Source organism: Triticum aestivum, chromosome 6B (genome assembly GCF_018294505.1).
Source record: "Triticum aestivum cultivar Chinese Spring chromosome 6B, IWGSC CS RefSeq v2.1, whole genome shotgun sequence".
In the NCBI taxonomy this organism is placed as follows: Eukaryota; Viridiplantae; Streptophyta; class Magnoliopsida; order Poales; family Poaceae; genus Triticum; species Triticum aestivum.
Genome location: NC_057810.1, coordinates 400,106,560 through 400,127,599, shown reverse-complemented (window position 1 = coordinate 400,127,599; position 21,040 = coordinate 400,106,560). Strand labels below are relative to the sequence as shown.

At 47.8% G+C, this 21,040-nt stretch overlaps 1 long non-coding RNA gene across 3 annotated transcripts; it reads left to right on the top strand.

Annotated features, from left to right (window-relative positions):
* Nucleotides 1–16,387: 16,387 nt before the first annotated feature.
* LOC123137266 (uncharacterized) lies at nt 16,388–18,787 on the top strand. 3 transcript variants are annotated; one of them, XR_006467996.1, is made up of 3 exons: nt 16,388–16,960; nt 17,687–17,743; nt 17,987–18,787. It is a non-coding gene; the product is annotated as an uncharacterized lncRNA (long non-coding RNA). The 3 variants fall into 3 exon arrangements; XR_006467995.1 differs by having other exon boundaries at nt 17,634–17,743; XR_006467994.1 differs by having other exon boundaries at nt 17,593–17,743.
* The last annotated feature ends 2,253 nt before the right edge of the window (nt 18,788–21,040 follow it).

Below are 21,040 nucleotides of genomic sequence, written 5' to 3'. Positions count from 1 at the left end.
AGAGGCAATAATAAAAGTGTTATTATTATATTTCCTTGTTCATGATGATTGTATTTTATTCATGCTATAACTGTATTATCCGGAAATCGTAATACATGTATGAATACATAGACCATAACATGTCCCTAGTGAGCCTCTAGTTGACTAGCTCGTTGGTCGATAGATAGTCATGGTTTCCTGACTATGGACATTAGATGTCAATGACAACGGGATCACATCATTAGGAGAATGATGTGAAGGACAAGACCCAATCCTAAGCATAGCACAAGATCGTGTAGTTCGTTTTGCTAGAGCTTTTCCAATGTCAAGTATCTCTTCCTTAGACCATGAGATCGTGTAACTCCCGGATACCGTAGGAGTGCTTTGGGTGTACCAAACGTCACAACGTAACTGGGTGACTATAAAGGTGCACTACAGGTATCTCCGAAAGTATCTATTGGGTTGACACAGATCGAGACTGGGATTTGTCACTCCGGTTTACGAAGAGGTATCACTGGGCCCACTCGGTAGTGCATCATCATAATGAGCTCAAAGTGACCAAGTGTCTGGTCACGGGATCATGCATTACGGTACGAGTAAAGTGACTTGTCGGTAACGAGATTGAACGAGGTATTGGGATACCGACGATCGAGTCTCGGGCAAGTAACATACCGTCTGACAAAGGGAATTGTATACGGGGTTGTTCGAATCCTCGACGTCGTGGTTCATCCGATGAGATCATCGAGGAGCATGTGGGAGCCAACATGGGTATCCAGATCCCATTGTTGGTTATTGCCCGAGAGCCGTCTCGGTCATGTCTACGTGTCTCCCGAACCCGTAGGGTCAACACACTTAAGGTTCGGTGACGCTAGGGTTGTATGAATATGAGTATGCAGTATACCGAATGTTGTTCGGAGTCCCGTATGAGATCCCGGACGTCACGAGGAGTTCCGGAATGGTCCGGAGGTAAAGATTTATATATAGGAAGTCTTATTTTGGTCGCCGGAAAAGTTTCGCACTTTATCGGTATTGTACCGGGAGTGCCGAAAGGGGTCCGGGGGTCCACCTGCCCCGGGGGGCCACATGGGCTGTAGGGGGTGCGCCTTGGCCTATGTGGTCCAAGGGCACCAGCCCCAAGAGGCCCATGCGCCAAGGAGACTTGGGGAGGGGAGAGTCCTAAAGGGGGAAGGCACCTCCGAGGTGCCTTGGGGAGGATGGACTCCTCCCCCCCCCCTCTTGGCCGCACCCCTTCCTTGGAGGAAGGGGAAAGGCTGCGCCCCCCCCTCTCCCTTGCCCCTATATAAAGGGAGGGGAGGGAGGGGCAGCCGCACCCATAAGCCCTGGCGCCTCCCTCCTCCCTGCAACACCTCCTCCTCCTCCCGTAGTTGCTTAGCGAAGCCCTGCCGGCGTTCTGCTACATCCACCATCACGCCGTCGTGCTGCTGGATCATCATCAACCTCTCCTTCCCCCTTTCTGGATCAAGAAGGAGGAGACGTCATCCGCTCCGTACGTGTGTTGAACGCGGAGGTGCTGTCCGTTCAGCACTAGCTCATCGGTGATCTGAATCACGGCGAGTACGACTCCATCATCCCCGTTCCATTGAACGCTTCCGCACGCGATCTACAAGTGTTATGTAGATGCAATCACTCTCCCATGACTCGTTGCTAGATTAACTCATAGATGGATCTTGGTGAAACCGTAGGAAAAATTTTAATTTTCTGCAACGTTCCCCAACAGTGGCATCATGAGCTAGGTCTATGCGTAGTTCTCTATTGCACGAGTAGAACACAATTTTGTTGTGGGCGTAGATCTTGTCAACTTGCTTGCCGCTACTAGTCTTATCTTGCTTCAGCAATATTGTGGGATGAAGCGGCCCGGACCAACCTTACACGTACGCTTACGTGAGACCGGTTCCACCGACTAACATGCACTAGTTGCATAAGGTGGCTGGCGGGTGTCTGTCTCTCCCACTTTAGTTGGAGCGGATTCGATGAAAAGGGTCCTTATGAAGGGTAAATAGAAGTTGACAAAGTCACATTGTGGTTATTCGTAGGTAAGAAAAACATTCTTGCTAGAACCCAATTGCAGTCACGTAAAAGATGCAAAAACAATTAGAGGACGTCTAACTTGTTTTTGCAGCAATTGTCATGTGATGTGATATGGCCAGAAGTTGTGATGAATGATGAATGATATATTGTGATGTATGAGATCATGTTCTTGTAATAGGAATCACGACTTGCATGTCGATGAGTATGACAACCGGCAGGAGCCATAGGAGTTGTCTTTATTTTTTGTATGACCTGCGTGTCATTGAAGAACGCCATGTAAACTACTTTACTTTATTGCTAAACGCGTTAGTCATAGAAGTAGAAGTAGTCGTTGGCGTGACAACTTCATGAAGACACGATGATGGAGATCATGATGATGGAGATCATGGTGTCATGCCGGTGACAAGATGATCATGGAGCCCCGAAGATAAAGATCAAAGGAGCTATATGATATTGGCCATATCATGTCACTACTCTATATAATTGCATGTGATGTTTATTATGTTTATACATCTTGTTTACTTAGAACGACGGTAGTAAATAAGATGATCCCTTACAACAATTTCAAGAAGTGTTCTCCCCTAACTGTGCACCGTTGCTAAAGTTCGTCGTTTCGAAGCACCACGTGATGATCGGGTGTGATAGATCCTTACGTTCACATACAACGGGTGTAAGACAGTTTTACACATGCAAAACACTTAGGGTTAACTTGACGAGCCTAGCATGTACAGACATGGCCTCGGAACACGGAGACCGAAAGGTCGAACACGAGTCGTATGGAAGATACGATCAACATGATAATGTTCACCGACGATGACTAGTCCGTCTCACGTGATGATCGGACACGGCCTAGTCGACTCGGATCGTGTAACACTTAGATGACTAGAGGGATGTCAAATCTGAGTGGGAGTTCATTAAATAATTTGATTAGATGAACTTAATTATCATGAACTTAGTCTAAAACCTTTGCAAAATATGTCTTGTAGATCAAATGGCCAACGCTCATGTCAACATGAACTTCAACGCGTTCCTAGAGAAAACCAAGCTGAAAGATGATGGCAGCAACTATACGGACTGGATCCGGAACCTGAGGATCATCCTCATAGCAGCCAAGAAAGCATATGTCCTTACAGCACTGTTAGGTGACCCACCTGCTCTCCCAGCACTGCAAGACGATTTGAACGTTTGGCAGACACGTGCTGATGATTACTCCCTCGTTCAGTGCGGCATGCTTTACAGCTTAGAACTGGGGCTCCAAAAGCGTTTTGAGAAACACGGAGCATATGAGATGTTCGAGGAGCTGAAACTAGTTTTCCAAGCTCATGCCCGGGTCGAGAGATATGAAGTCTCCGACAAGTTCTATAGTTGTAAGATGGAGGAAAACAGTTCTATCAGTGAGCACATATTCAAAATGTCTGGGTTGCACAACCGCCTGTCCCAGCTGGACATTAACCTCCCGGATGAGGCGGTCATTGACAGAATCCTTCAGTCACTCCCACCTAGCTACAAGAGCTTTGTGATGAACTATAATATGCAGGGGATGGTTAAGACCATTTCTGAAGTATTTTCAATGCTGAAGTCGGCAGAGGTTGAAATCAAGAAAGAACATCAAGTGTTGATGGTCAATAAGACCACTAAGTTCAAGAAGGGCAAGGGTAAGAAGAACTTCAAGAAGGACGGCAAAGGTGTTGCCGCGCCCGGTAAGTCAGTTGCCGGGAAGAAGTCAAAGAATGGATCCAAGCCCGAGACTGAGTGCTTTTATTGCAAGGGGAAGGGTCACTGGAAGCGGAACTGCCCCAAATACTTAGCGGATAAGAAGGCCGGCAACACTAAAGGTATATTTGATATACATGTAATTGATGTGTACCTTACCAGTACTCATTGCTCATATTTGTAACTCACAGCAGGAGCTGCGAAATAAGCAGAGACTGGCGAAGGACGAGGTGACGATGCGCCTCGGGAATGGTTCCAAGGTCGATGTGATCGCCGTCGGCACGCTACCTCTACATTTACCTACGGGATTAGTTATAAACCTTAATAATTGTTATTTGGTGCCAAGTTTGAGCATGAACATTGTATCTGGATCTCGTTTGATACGAGATGGCTACTCATTTAAATCCAAGAATAATGGTTGTTCTATTTATATGAGAGATATGTTTTATGGTCATGCCCCTATGGTCAATGGTTTATTCTTAATGAATCTCGAGCGTAATGTTACACTATTCATAACGTGAATACCAAAAGATGTAAAGTTGATAACGATAGTCCCACATACTTGTGGCACTGCCGCCTTGGTCACATTGGTGTCAAGCGCATGAAGAAGCTCCATGCTGATGGACTTTTGGAGTCTCTCGATTATGAATCATTTGACACATGCGAACCATGCCTCATGGGCAAGATGACCAAGACTCCGTTCTCCGAAACAATGGAGCGAGCAACCAACTTGTTGGAAATCATACATACCGATGTGTGCGGTCCGATGAGCGTTGAGGCTCGCGGAGGATATCGTTATGTTCTCACTCTCACTGATGACTTGAGTAGATATGGGTATGTCTACTTAATGAAACACAAGTCTGAGACCTTTGAAAAGTTCAAGGAATTTCAGAATGAGGTAGAGAATCAACGTGACCGAAAGATAAAATTCCTACGATCAGATCGTGGGGGAGAATACTTAAGTCACGAATTTGGTACACACTTAAGGAAATGTGGAATCGTTTCACAACTCACGCCGCCTGGAACACCTCAGCGTAACGGTGTGTCCGAACGTCGTAATCGCACTCTATTGGATATGGTACGGTCTATGATGTCTCTTACCGATTTACCGCTATCAATTTGAAGATACGCTCTAGAGACAGCTACATTCACTTTAAATAGGGCACCGTCTAAATCCGTTGAGACGACACCGTATGAATTATGGTTTGGGAAGAAACCTAAGCTGTCATTTCTAAAAGTTTGGGGATGCGATGCTTATGTCAAGAAACTTCAACCTGAAAAGCTTGAACCCAAGTCGGAAAAATGCGTCTTCATAGGATACCCTAAGGAAACCATTGGGTATACCTTCTACTTAAGATCCGAAGGCAAGATCTTTGTTGCCAAGAACGGATCCTTTCTGGAAAAAGAGTTTCTCTCGAAAGAAGTAAGTGGGAGGAAAGTAGAACTCGATGAAGTACTACCTCTTAAGCGGGATAGTAGTGCAGCTCAGGAAGATGTTCCTGTGATGCCTACACCAACTGAAGAGGAAAATAATGACGATGATCAAGGTACTTCAGATCAAGTTGCTACTGAACTTCGTAGGTCCACAAGGACACGTTCCGCACCAGAGTGGTACGACAACCCTGTCCTGGAAATCATGTTGTTAGACAATGGTGAACCTTCGAACTATGAAGAAGCAATGGCAGGCCCAGATTCCAACAAATGGCTTGAAGCCATGAAATCCGAGATAGAATCCATGTATGAAAACAAAGTATGGACTTTGACTGACTTGCCCGATGATCGGCGAGCGATAGAAAACAAATGGATCTTTAAGAAGAAGACGGACGTGGATGGTAATGTCACCATCTATAAAGCTCGACTTGTCGCTAAGGGTTATCGGCAAGTTCAAGGGATTGACTACGATGAGACTTTCTCTCCCGTAGCGAAGCTTAAGTCCGTCTGAATCATGTTAGCAATTGCCGCATACTATGATATGGCAGATGGACGTCAAAACGGCATTCCTTAACGGTTATCTTAAGGAAGAGTTGTATATGATGCAGCCGAAAGGTTTTGTCGATCCTAAGAACGCTAACAAAGTGTGCAAGCTCCAGCGATCCATTTATGGGCTGGTGCAAGCATCTCGGAGTTGGAACATTCGCTTTGATGAGATGATCAAAGCGTTTGGGTTTATGCAGACTTATGGAGAAGCCTGCATTTACAAGAAAGTGAGTGGGAGCTCTGTAGCATTTCTCATATTATATGTAGATGACATACTTTTGATGGGAAATGATATAGAATTCTTGGACAGCATTAAGGCCTACTTGAATAAGTGTTTTTCAATGAAGGACCTTGGAGAAGCTGCTTATATATTAGGCATCAAGATCTATAGAAATAGATCGAGACGCCTCATAGGTCTTTCACAAAGCACATACCTTGATAAGATTTTGAAGAAGTTCAAAATGGATCAGTCCAAGAAAGGGTTCTTGCCGGTACTGCAAGGTGTGAGATTGAGCTCGGCTCAATGCCCGACCATGGCAAAAGATAAAGAAGAGATGAGTGTCATCCCCTATGCTTCAGCCATAGGATCTATTATGTATGCCATGCTGTGTACCAGACCTGATGTAAACCTTGCTGTAAGTTTGGTAGGAAGGTACCAAAGTAATCCCGGCAAGGAACACTGGACAGCGGTCAAGAATATCTTGAAGTACCTGAAAAGGACAAAGGACATGTTTCTCGTTTATGGAGGTGACGAAGAGCTCGTCGTAAAGGGTTACGTCGACGCTAGCTTCGATACAGATCTGGATGACTCTAAGTCACAAACCGGATACGTGTATATGTTGAATGGTGGAGCAGTAAGCTGGTGCAGCTGCAAGCAGCGTCGTGGCGGGATCTACATGTGAAGCGGAGTACATGGAAGCCTCGGAGGCAGCGCATGAAGCAATTTGGGTGAAGGAGTTCATCACCGACCTAGGAGTCATACCCAATGCGTCGGGGCCGATCAAACTCTTCTGTGACAACACTGGAGCTATTGCCCTTGCCAAGGAGCCCAGGTTTCACAAGAAGACCAGGCACATCAAGCGTCGTTTCAACTCCATCCATGAAAATGTTCAAGATGAAGACATAGATATTTGCAAAGTACATACGGATCTGAATGTCGCAGATCCGTTGACTAAACCTCTCTCGCGAGCAAAACATGATCAACACCAGAACTCTATGGGTGTTCGATTCATCACAATGTAACTAGATTATTGACTCTAGTGCAAGTGGGAGACTGTTGGAAATATGCCCTAGAGGCAATAATAAAAGTGTTATTATTATATTTCCTTGTTCATGATGATTGTATTTTATTCATGCTATAACTGTATTATCCGGAAATCGTAATACACGTGTGAATACATAGACCATAACATGTCCCTAGTGAGCCTCTAGTTGACTAGCTCGTTGGTCGACAGATAGTCATGGTTTCCTGACTATGGACATTAGATGTCAATGACAACGGGATCACATCATTAGGAGAATGATGTGATGGACAAGACCCAATCCTAAGCATAGCACAAGATCATGTAGTTCGTTTTGCTAGAGCTTTTCCAATGTCAAGTATCTCTTCCTTAGACCATGAGATCGTGTAACTCCCGGATACCGTAGGAGTGCTTTGGGTGTACCAAACGCCACAACGTAACTGGGTGACTATAAAGGTGCACTACAGGTATCTCCGAAAGTGTCTGTTGGGTTGACACGAATCGAGACTGGGATTTGTCACTCCGGTTTACGGAGAGGTATCACTGGGCCCACTCGGTAGTGCATCATCATAATGAGCTCAAAGTGACCAAGTGTTTGGTCACGGGATCATGCATTACGGTACGAGTAAAGTGACTTGTCGGTAACGAGATTGAACGAGGTATTGGGATACCGACGATCGAGTCTCGGGCAAGTAACATACCGTCTGACAAAGGGAATTGTATACGGGGTTGTTCGAATCCTCGACATCGTGGTTCATCCGATGAGATCATCGAGGAGCATGTGGGAGCCAACATGGGTATCCAGATCCCGCTGTTGGTTATTGCCCGAGAGCCGTCTCGGTCATATCTACGTGTCTCCCGAACCCGTAGGGTCTACACACTTAAGGTTCGGTGACGCTAGGTTGTATGAATATGAGTATGCAGTATACCGAATGTTGTTCGGAGTCCCGGATGAGATCCCGGACGTCACGAGGAGTTCCGGAATGATCCGTAGGTAAAGATTTATATATAGGAAGTCTTATTTTGGTCGCCGGAAAAGTTTCGCACTTTATCGGTATTGTACCGGGAGTGCCGAAAGGGGTCCGGGGGTCCACCTGCCCCGGGGGGCCACATGGGCTGTAGGGGGTGCGCCTTGGCCTATGTGGGCCAAGAGCACCAGCCCCAAGAGGCCCATGCGCCAAGGAGACTTGGGGAGGGGAGAGTCCTAAAGGGGGAAGGCACCTCCGAGGTGCCTTGGGGAGGATGGACTCCTCCCCCCCTCTTGGCCGCACCCCTTCCTTGGAGGAAGGGGCAAGGCTGCGCCCTCCCTCTCCCTTGCCCCTATATAAAGGGAGGGGAGGGAGGGGCAGCCGCACCCATAAGCCCTGGCGCCTCCCTCCTCCCTGCAACACCTCCTCCTCCTCCCGTAGTTGCTTAGTGAAGCCCTGCCGGAGTTCTGCTGCATCCACCATCACGCCATCGTGCTGCTGGATCATCATCAACCTCTCCTTCCCCCTTGCTGGATCAAGAAGGAGGAGACGTCATCCGCTCCGTACGTGTGTTGAACGCGGAGGTGCTGTCCGTTCAGCACTAGGTCATCGGTGATCTGAATCACGGCGAGTACGACTCCATCATCCCCGTTCCATTGAACGCTTCCGCACGCGATCTACAAGTGGTATGTAGATGCAATCACTCTCCCATGACTCGTTGCTAGATGAACTCATAGATGGATCTTGGTGAAACCGTAGGAAATTTTTTAATTTTCGGCAACGTTCCCCAACAGAAAGAAGAAACTACAACACGAGGGGGGGTACCGATACCCCCTCCCCGATAACATTATTTTCCCATGTATATGTATGTCGCGTCGTTGTCGATATAACCCCCTCCCGGATAACTTCGACATGAGGGGCGGTCGATATATATACCCCCTCTCGACCGTGATAACTTATACCACGGCAGCACCCCCCTCGGCCCTCTCGCTCGACCAAAACTCTCGAGGACACCCAAACCCTAGAGAGAAAACGATGTTCGTATCCTACCCCCTCCCGCCGCGCCCCTACCTGACAAATTAACTCTCTCGAGGCCACCCAAATTTACCAAGTTAAAAGAGCGTTGTCGTCGAGGCCACCCCAAACCCTTGAAGCGTTGTGTCGAGGCCACCCCAAACCCTAGAGAAGCAGCGTCGAGGCCACTAACATGATTCCTTATTGTGATTAGATAGCTAGTTCTACGTTTGCCACTAATATATATCCATCTGTACCATGTTTGAATAATAATTGACATGTTGTAAATATTTGCAGAAACTATGGAGCACTCCCGAGACGAAGCAACAGAAGCGATGTTGGGGGACATAATCGCACAAGGAAGTGATGTCGTTGCGTCATTTCTCAACGACACCGATGGTCAGGAAGGACTGGGTGAAGAAGAGGGCTATGCTCATGATGGCTCCGGCCCATTAATGCCAGTACAAGAAGAGGGCTATGTTCATGATGGCTCCGGTGACCCAATGGAGGTACAAGAAGGAGACCGTGCTGACTGCTCCGGTGATCAAACCGAGTCCGGCTAGGTATATATATATATATTAGTTAAGCCCGTGCTGACTAGTTAATTGATGCATCCATTGTTTAGGTATATGTACACATATTAATTAACTCTCGTCTTTCTTCCTTTTTCTAGCCCTCCAGATCGAGCACAACTTCGGTAAGGAGACGAGGCCCGAAGAAAAAGTAGAGCTCAGATGAAAGGTTTGAGATCATAGAAATCGCGCCCGACGGCGAACCGATTGAACCCATCCGGACAAAGAACACATTTTCTGCTCAATGCGGGGTTCTTGTTAGGGACAAGATCCCGATCAGCATCCACCAATGGTATAAGCCTAAGGAGGAAGACCCTGAGGTGTCTTATGTCAATGATATGCAGAAAGATGATCTTCGGACTCAGCTGAAGGCAAACTTCACCCTACCGCCAGAGGAGGATCCGGAGAAGCCAGTTAAAGAGCAATTAATCAAGTCTTGTGCTCTTAAGAAGATGGCAACCCTATTCAGGAGGTGGAGGAAAGAGCTGAACAAGTTTGTCGACAAAGAAGAGACACCAGAATTCATCGGCAAATATGAGAAGATCAAAGATTACTGGCCCACATTTGTGGCCCACAAGACATCGGAAAAGAGTAAGAAGATGTCAGCGACAAACAAGCAAAAATGCTGCGAAGAAGCAGTTTCACCATCGCACGGGGTCAGGTGGCTACCTCAAAGCCCGGCCTAAGTGGTCCAAGGCTGAGAATGATCTGCTTGATAAAGGGATCGAACCAGAGACAATGAACTGGCCAGACCGTTGCCGGACTTGGTTCTTCGGGGCTGGCGGAACCTTGGACCCTGTATCAGGGAAGTGCCGTTGGACGGGCGAGCAACTTGTTAGAATAAATCCGAGGCATACGTTGATCATCCGAGGACCAAGCAATCACACGAGGCACGACACAGAGATTTTTTAACGAGGTTCACCGGTATGGCTACATCCCCGGGGCTTGACTACGGGCGCTCCTCCCCGTGACACCGTCACAATACCGCACCCGGTCGCCCTGGACACCGGCACATGCCGCCAGCTTCCCCTGCGTTCCGGTGCTATTATGTTGGCATAGGTTACATCGTGTGTCTACCCCCGCTATATATGAGAGGCCTAGGATACAAGTGTCCTACTAGGACACGACTCCACATCCTATGTAAACACGATACAACTACAAGTCCAACTGTAACCTACCTTGTACACAATATTCGACACAACTCCAACAAACTCCACCTTGGCGAATATTCTCCACCACCTTGAATTCGTCAGTGCATCAAATTTCCATGTACATTGGACTTGAGTTTATCCCATGAGCACCGCTGCTACTCCAAAGACTCCACATGACTCCACCTGCAACTTGTAGTCCCTTCTTTTCTTGACTACAGTCAACACTCGAGCGAAATTAAGTTCCACATTACTCTAGTTTGTGCTCCCAACTTCCAGAGTATCAGTCCAACGCCATCACACACTGATCACTGACCTGCGTGAAAGTGAACAACTCACATATTGGATGTCACACATAAGAGTTACCTGAACTCAATATCACCGCTCTTTTCTTGACCGCCTGTCTGAAACTTGAAAGAATTTCACCGTTGCATGTTGTCATCCCGAGTCATTTTCGCAGTTGTCTCACCACATGTATGACCACCAGAGCCCTAGCCCGTCTCCATGTCCATGCATAGCGCACGCCTCGCCGCTATTACCGTGCCGAGCCTCCGCTATCCCGGTCGAGTCTCAAGGGTCGCGGACCCACACCACTCAACCCCCACTGCAGAGTACCACCGATCATCACCAACCGATGACGAGTTTCACGCTTCCATCAGACCACTGGGCTCCAGTCCGAACTGCATATCACTCGCTTTCCCCCCCTTGCTGAATAGGCTTTGATTCCCTGGATCCTTACATCGTAGACCCTCAATCCAGCTCCACCTTCAACATGACTCCATGGTGGTTGTACTTGCCACCCCGCGCCTCGTCGACTCCAAGCTCTCATGTGCACCGTCTTGAATCAACCCCGCGCCATAGTCTTGTCGAAGCCACACAAACCCTTGGGGCCTGCGCCACGTGTTTCCACGCCCAGAACTCGGTCACCATCAGCATCACGCTCCTACGTTGTCGTCGCCGATCCCACCACCGTCTTCTGTACCAACCGACTCACGTCGATCCGTCAGACTGACTAGTCCGACCAAGTCGAACTTGTTCGACTGCATGACACGCTCGAGGCTCCCAAATCATTTTACGTGAATTTCCATCCATCACATGATAACTCCATCTTAGCTGACATGACTTCCTGCAGCGCCTTCAAGCATCCCTGTTATGCCAACTGAACTTTTCATGATGCAATAATACATGAAGCAAACCCGTCGTCACCTCCCAGTACTAATAACAATTTAACCAAACAATTTTGGCCTTCACGTGGTGTAGCTCCAAGGCTCAATCTCCAATGCTGGTTGTTGCTTTGTCAATGTCCCTGCTAGCTTCAGTGGATACATATCAATGGATGTTTCTTCCATCGATTGGGTCTGCCATGTATCATTTTTTTGTCAAACAAATCTCACGTATCTTTGCCCAGCCTGCTCCAGATCGATTAGATCACAGCTTCCGCTTCGCACACGTCTAGCCTAGGGACTCCAGCAGCGTGGTTTGCACTTGTCGCATCCGAGTTGTGCCCCGCCGGCCTACTCGGACCCGCACCCGGACGAGGCCATCACCTCGTGCTGATTGGGTCGTGTGGGCCTGCTACAGGCAGTGCTCTAGCCCTGCCGCCGCCACGCACCTGCTGCCCCAACCGCCGTCAAGCCACGTGTGCACGCCGCGCTGCTTCCATCGATCCCGTCAGCTTCGAGACGAAGAACTCCAGCGGTTTCGTCGCCGCCACTTGGATCAATCCTGCGCTGCATGCGCATCCGATCTGCAAGACCCCCGGCGTACTCGCCTCACGTCGCCTTCTTCCGATCGCTTTTTTTCAATCTCGTCAAAAACCGCATCGCACCCGGCTGCATTCAACTCGATACTTCCTCCAGATCAACAACAACCATGACCTCCTTCAAACCTTGCTCATGATACCACTTTAGAATAAATCCGAGGCATACCATTGATCATCCGAGGACCAAGCAATCACATGAGGCACGACACAAAGATTTGTTAACAAGGTTCACCAATATGGCTACATCCCCGGGGCTTGACTACGTGCGCTCCTCCCCGTGACACTGTCACAATACCGCACCCGGTCGCCCTGGACACCGGCACATGCCGCCGGCTTCCCCTGCGTTCCGGTGCTATTATGTTGGCATAGGTTACATCGTGTATCTACCCCCGCTATATATGAGAGGCCTAGAATACAAGTGTCCTACTAGGACACGACTCCACATCCTATGTAAACACGATACAACTACAAGTCCAACTGTAACCTACCTTGTACACAATATTCGACACAACTCCAACACAACTGAAAATACCAGTCAAGAGGCTTCGGCACTATATCAATGCAGCGCAGCAAGGGACGTTCGTTCGAGACAGGGAGAAGGACGAGCTCACAATGGCCCTCGGGAATCCTGAACACCTTGGACGGACACGAGGCACGCCAGGCTCCATTCCGTGGAAGGTTGGTTTTCCGGACGCAGGGGGTTACAAAACCCACGAGAGGAGGAAGAAACTGGAGCAGGGCGAACTGCAGGCGCTGCACAAAAGGGTAATGGGGCTAGAGGAACGAGAAGCAGATCGCAGCAAACGACCTGCCGAAGCTTCCCCCGAAGCTACCCCGCCATCTCACCGGAGAAGCAGCGTGGCTTCCACCGAGCTGCTTTAGCCGGAGCATGTCTTGACGGCTCCTGCCAGCTATCCCGTGGATGCTATCACGGAGTCTCAAAATTGCCACATTATGACGCGATGGATGAATATGAAGGTCAAGGCGGCTGTTGGCTCTGTTTATCCTACTGAACCCGGCGCAACTTTTCACTGTCGGTCAATTCCAGAAGGATATGCTAGGGTGATGGTGGATGAAATAACGGAGGGATTTGAGAACCTCCAGCTTGACCACCCTACCGGTGAAGGGGAGACTAGGCTGGGTTCTGCTCTGAAGACTCTATGCCTATGGCGGAAGGAGCTCATCAACCTTCTGAACTGGACGCCTCCGCTTCCTCCTCCTCCTCTGGCGACTCAGGGCACTCTGCCTCCTCTACGGCCTCCTCCTCTGGCGAGTGACGATCAGGGCACTGGGCCTCCTTCTCCGGCGCGTGGCGGCACTCCGCTTCCTTCTCCGCATGCGCCGGTGCGCCCGAGCAGCCAGCAGCCTCCTCCTTCTCCGCCTCGCCAGCAAGGGCGGAAGAGACCCGCCGCCGCCCCGGCTGCTCCGGCGCACCGTAGTCCTTCTCCTCCGCCTCGTAAGCAAGCATGAAAGAAGACAGACGCCGCAGCCGCTCCGTCTGCTCCGGCGTCTAGCAGTACAACCAGGGGCGGGAGGCAATACTGATACGGTCCACCTCTCAAGCCTCTAGAGAAGTTACCGTACGAGAGGACCGAGGAGGAAAACACGACGATCGTGCGGACCCACGTGGAGGACTTCTTTGAAGGGGTGAAAGCAAAGAGACATCCACCTCGGGAGGAGAAGGTAGATCCGGCGAAAGCAAAGCGCACTCTCGATGCCCTGAGGAAACTGGCAAAGTCTCCGCCGAGAACCAACTATGAGCGCATTACTGAACAGACATATCTCCAAGCGGAGCGGTCGGGAAGTACTGTCAGACATCAAAGGTCAAGAGAACAAGCAGCTACGAAAAAAGTTGCCCAACTCGTCGAACAAGCAAATCAATCGTGCCCCCCGCTCAATGTGTCTAGCGGCGATATCATCGCTAATGCTCCGGGGATGGTGGCCAGTTATGGCAATCTATCAGATTACCTGCCTGACGATCAACTTCCTGATTTCACGGAGGTGGACGAACACAGATACGAGTACGGGAAGCCTCTCGTCAAAGATGAAAAATCTCTAACAACGATGATGCAAAGATTCCATAATTGGTACATGAAAACCTGCAGAGAGTCTGGGGGGACGAATAGTTTGTATCTGAACATTAAAGAGGAGCACGACCTCGTTGGAGCTGATCTGTTGTGTGTTCCATTTGAGGAGTTCTTCGCGTTCTTCAATCAAAAGGCCCTCGATAAATTTACGGTACTGTCTGTAAGTACTATTTCTGTCATTAAGTCTCTATATATAGCTCAGCTCTTTCATTGCATGTATTTATAATTAATTATCCTCAATATATTATGCAGATTGAAGACCGTCGACTGCAGAAAATAAGAAATGTATGATATTGGGTTCATTAACACAAATATTATAGACGAATTTCTGGTTAAAAAGCACGTCGAAGAGGCCGAGGCCAATTTGCTACAACCGTTGATCAAAAATCAAAACAAAGATACCATACTCTTTCCTTACAACTTCAAGTGAGTGTTACTGTCGTGTGCATATTCGGTTTCCCTTATTACTCGAGTGAGGTTATAGTAATGTAATTGATGAGTTATGCATGCATGCGCAGCTTCCACTATGTTCTTCTGGAGATTAAGCTTGAGCGGAGACTAGTAACCGTCTTAGACTCGAGACGAAAAGATCCCGAAACCTATGCGGACATGACTGAATTGCTCAACAAGTAAGTTCAATCGATCATTATCGCACCATATCGGCAACTTTTTGTTCATTTCCTGATATCTCAAATAATAATAATTATTTTCTTTGTCTTGCAGGGTTTGGAAATAGTTCACCGCAGAAGCTCCGGGACTGCCAAAGGAGCTGCGATATACATACCAGAAAGTAAGTACTACTGGTTAGCTAGTTGCGCGCATCTCCCGTTGATTCTATAGCTATACTTTCATCAATGCCATTTATAATGCTTCATTATCAGTTTGATTGACCTCTATTTCTCGTAAAGTGCTTGTGGCAGGAACAAGAGAATGATTTCTGTGGATACTACGTGTGCGAGTTCATCTACAACGCGACTTTGAAAAATAAGCGGGGCTACTCTAAAAGACAATATGAAGTGCGTAAGCAATAATATTCTCAATTTCATTTTATTACACCATCATTTTTGTTGAGTTTCATTCATATATATGTATTAATTAACCCCCTTCTTCAAATTAGACGTGGCAGATGCGGAATGAACTCCTAGAACAAGATCGCATGAAAGAAATTCAAGAGGAATTGACAGGATTCTTTCTTGACCACGTCATCAATAAAGCCGGAGAATACCATGTGGAAGTTGATTTCAATTGCTAGGGGATTGTAATTAAGAGATTTTACGTATTGTATATGTATGTAGCCAGTAGCGTCGGATAGATAATACAAAAACTTTTTGTTCGACCAATCTCTGGGAGAAGGAGAGGTCGATCGATCACTTCTCTCGGTATGCATGACGAACTTCTGTACTTAATGGTTCCCTTCATTTTTTTACTAGCTAGCGTGTCGAGGGCCTCTCAATGTACAGTACGTAGCGTTGACCAAGCACGGACATAAGAGAGGACACTACTCTCTATTAATTAGCTAGTTAACACAATATATGAAACACCCAAATTAACCCCTCCAAAACCCCCACCCCCTTTAAAAAAACCCAGCCACTAAAATGCTGACGCGTGGATGCCTTTTGGTCCCGATTGGTGCCACCAACCGGGACCAAAGGCCCCCCTGCCTGGGCTCGGCGCACCGGCCACGTGGAGAACCATCTGTCCCGGTTCGTGTTAGAACCGGGACTAAAGGGGAAAGGTATTAGTAACGATCCATTAGTCCCGATTCATGAACCGGGACTAAAGACCCTTATGAACCGGGACAAATGCCCCCTTTTCTACTAATGCTACGGTCGTGGCGTTGAAATAAAACACTTTTTTCCTCTACCACACCAGCCGCTCATCCCGCGCATTCCAACCCAATCTTTTCTCCACCCCGCACGGCCGGCCGCCCCCATCTCGTGGTCAGAGCGGTTTCGCTTATTTTCCCCTGTTGATTACCCAACAAAGCACCGGAATCGTTTCCTTCTCACTTCAGTTTCTCCCCCACCATAAATCTTTCCCCAATCCTCGTGGTGTGGCGGCTGGACGGCAATCTCCTCGCGTCAATTCCGCCGTTGTTACTCCCCTTCGATGCCTCCCTGCGCGATGTGACGCGGGCGGAGCTGCGGTTCCATCGCCGCCCACCGAGAACATTGAGTTGCGCAACCAAATCAGGTTGTGTGCACTCCATCACTCTGCTCATGACCCTCCTCGCGCCGGAAGCAGCCATCCCTGCCGCGGCGCTCGATCTGAAAAATAGTTCGCGTTCCGGCAGGAGGAGCTCGCCAAGGAGAAGCTGCTGGGACGGTAGGCATCCACGAGGGCCGCCTGTTCCTCTTCTACAAGGCCCCCCAGGAGTGGTCATCCCACGTTTAGGCCGACCGCCTCCCCGCCTCCTTGCTGCAGGTCATAAGCCTAACCCGAACAAGACCGTGAGCATCTCCTCTCCTTCTCCCTCCCTCTTGATTTGCTTTATGAGTGCCTTGATTTGATGTAGTGATGTGACATCCGTATCCCCTCTCCTCTCTGCTGGAGCGGCAAAGGTCAGCCTACCGGTCGCTGCTACGGGTTGATGTTTCTATCACTATTGTCTCAGTTGGTGGAGTAGTACATCTAGCATCATAGATTTTCTCTTTAGTGGTAGATGTGACATCAGTCTCGCCACCCCACATCCTAAGCAAGTCCCAGGCCCGACGAGTCCTAGTGTGCTTCCGGTAATTATGTGTTCCTCTTCAGTGTGTGTTCCTTCTCCATCCTTATATTGCATTAACATATTGAAGTCAAGTTGCATGTATATTCTGCGTGTTCCATGTGGTAGATGCATGTCCGCTAGCCTAGCATCATCGTCAGGTTTCCTTGGTTGTTTAATGGATTAAGTTCCATGGTATAATAAAAGTCAATTTCGCTTGTATGATGAGCTGCTATTTTATCTCATTGTGTTTTGCCTCAGTGTCTCACCGGAACAACTTTGTTTAAGTAAATTCTCTTCTTGACCTTACATATCTCTTGAGTATATTATTACTGGATCATTGACCACTGTTGTTGTACTATATACGAGCTTTAGGTACGCTGAAGGCATGCCCATTGATGCCATTTTATTTTCAGTAACAGTGGGTATGTCATGTACACATACTTTTTCTGACTATCAAATCAAACAGAGATTGGGTTTTTGAGCTACATATCCGCGCCTCAAGCCCTCGCCGAGTTGACAGATGGTAATTCTTCACATGTAATCATTTTTTTATGGATTAGATTAACTAAAATGGATTTCATTATTTTAATTGGAATATGTTTGCTTGTAGAATTTCACATTAGACAATTGGTCTAGTTCTATGTGGTTCGGCTATGATTATCCGTTTGATAATTCTTTTGCACTACTATTCCTGTTAGATGTTAGTGTCGTTTTAGTTTTGTTTTATTTACATGCATGGCCGTTCTAATAGACATTCATTGTTCAGGTTTGGACCTTTCTTGATTAATGCAACTCCGTTAAATTTCAGCGTTCCTGCTTTCACATTTATTGCAAATATGGAGGGTTGTTGATTATTTCTTCAGGTATATATGTTTTGCAAGATTTCAGTCGAGATCGAGTATAGCAGTTTCTCTGTCAATGATTTCAAATATCAAAACCTTTGCACCCCGTTGGCACCACATGTCTTTATAACATTATCCATTCATTAAGTCCATTTACATATAAACATGGAATGTTCTCAAAGATAATCTCTTTTTTTTTTCAGAGTATTCTCAAAGATAATCTCAACGCCACACATACGATCATATAGTTCTTGACTCAACCAAATGAAGCAATTTCATTAGAGTAGATATTTTACTAAATGGCATTCATGTTAATCCTTTCATGCACGTCAGCATATGTCGTACCACCACCAGATAGCCAACATTTTTTTCTTTCCTTAATGTGCACCTCCCAGTTAGTTGATTGGCAAGTTTTAGTTCTCATACTATTAATTCAACTATTCACATTTCGTGTAACTAAATCTCACTGAACTATGTTACAAGCAATTCCAGCAGCAACGCGCGGGGTATCATCTAGTTACAGACAAAGTGATGGCATCACAATTAGCGTTAGGAACTGCATGTGATGGTGAAAGTCTAATAAAAAGATGCGGCACTGCATTCCTTTGGTCAGCGGTGTTCATATTTTTGCAACTCATTCTCTTGGACGTGATTACCAAATAGCCTGTCCTGTACTGATATGGTATTGATTATGAACGTGATTGATTCCTTTATTTTAATTTATAGTTTGTTACCAAATACTAACGTGATTGATTCCTTCCTTTTGATTGATTGATTCCTTCCTTCCTTTTAAACGTGATTGGATTACCATGATTTGCTACCAATTACCAAAGATGAAACATCGGCGGGAGCTCTTGACAAGGAGATTGGACGAACATAAGAAAGGAGAGGGAACCTTACGGTTCTTTTAGGTAGTAGAGATTTCAGACATAAAAATAGAACGTAATAAAATATATAATCGCGTAAAAAATATTTTATGTTACATAAAATTACAAATGTAAAAGCATAGTGTAAAATATACATAAAATGTAATTTTTTCTAGTCTTATGACCTATATTTTTTCTTATGTCAAATTTTACGCAGTAAATCAATTCGTATTTAACTATTTATATAAAAGGTCTATTCATCAACGGGGTGCAGAATAAGTTATTCTTTACCCGAGGTAATCTTATGATCATTTCATAAATAAATTACATTTAAAATATAAATAGTTAATTTTGTATTGATTCACCGCGTAAAATTTGACATAAGAAAAAGAACATAGGTCATGAGACCAGAAAATTACACTTTATATACGTTTTACATTTCTAATTTTACGTAATATAAAATATTTTTTTACGGTGATTATATATTTTCTTATGTTCTCTTTTACGTCTGAAATAAGACAAAATTTACGAAGCGTAAATTTACGATGCATTGATGTTAAAATAGACTTCACACAAGGTGATATATATAGGGAAATACATCCTACCATCTGGATGTTGAGTATGTTTATTTAGGAAACATAGGATAGCGTATGATTTATTTTACCTTGTCTTATATTCTAAGATGACCATGTACTCCTATATATATGCCCATGGGGCTCAAACAAAACAACAACAATTCCACCAAATCCCCTCCTCCCTTCTAATATGGTATTAGCCTAACCGATCCAACTATAGCTGGCCAAACGGGCCGGCCCGGCTCGGCACGGCACAGCCCATCCTAATCGTGCCTGGCACGGCCCGGCCCGCCTAGGCACGATTATTATACGGGCCGTGCCGTGCCAGCCCGCGTGCTGCAGCCTGCAGCACAGGCACGGCCCGTATGCTAATCGGGCCGGCCCACTGGCACGCCAGGCCCACTAATCTACCTCCTATTTTACGCACTGGGCGTTTTTTAGCCTATTTTTACCTGTTGGCCCATATTAGGATACATAAAAAAATATAAAAAAGTTAATCGGGCCGTGCGTGCCGGCCCGCGTGCTCGCCCTTCAGGCCCAGGCACGGCCTATGGCGTGCCGCGTGCCGGGCCCGGCCCGTTTAGCACGTGCCGTGCCGTGCCAGGCCCGTGCCGTGCCGACCATGCTACCGGGCCGGCCCAACTATCTCGGCCCGTTTGGCCAGCTATAGATCCAACCCTAACCGGTGCCCGCCGCTTTCGCTCCGCGCGCCGCCCCTGGGGCGGTCGATCTTCATGACCGCCGCCGGGGGCCGCGCCGCCCGTACCTAGGGTTCGTCTACCGGTTGTGTTGACTGGCTGCCCTAGAATTTTTTTCCGAACCCTTGCTCTGGGTTTCTCTTTCTCTCCCCGTTCGCTTTCATCAGTGTTTTTTTTGGGTTTTCTGATCTATGCTTGATCGATTTGCCTCGCCTGCCGGCGTCGTCGACCCCCATGCGCCTCTACTCAAACACCGACGTGACCTATCAGCTTAATCACCGAACCGACGGCCTTGCACGACAGGCGGCCCCTCACGGCCGTCGTTCGCACGCTGGCCTGTTCGTTGATATACGCCGGCCCTCTCCGCCCTGCTCCGACGGGACTCTTGCATCGCCCCGACCTGGCGGCCTTGTGCCATGCGGCGGCCCATCATAGTTGTCGTTCATGCGCCGGCCGCCCATCGATCCACGCCACCCGCCTCCGCCGCGTCTGCACGACGGCCCTGCGGTCTGCCTCGCCGGCCTTGTTCCCGGCTGCGTCAGGCTCGTCGGCTACCTCAGCTCGGGCGTCGCTGCTATGTTGGTCGCTCGGCTGGGCCTCACGGGCGCCAGCGCTGTTTTGGTTGCCCGGGTGCCTGTACTAACGCGCTCGTCCGCACGTCGTCCCACGCCGTTCGTTGTCGTCGGCTTCATCTCGGACTTCGCCGCCATCCCGCCTCCACCGAGCGGCGTCCCCGACCTCGCGCGCAATCGTCTTGATCACCCGCTCGCCACCATGACTCGCTCCATCTACGCCGTGCGACCGACTTGGCCTGTCGGTTGCACGCGCCTCCGCGGGTC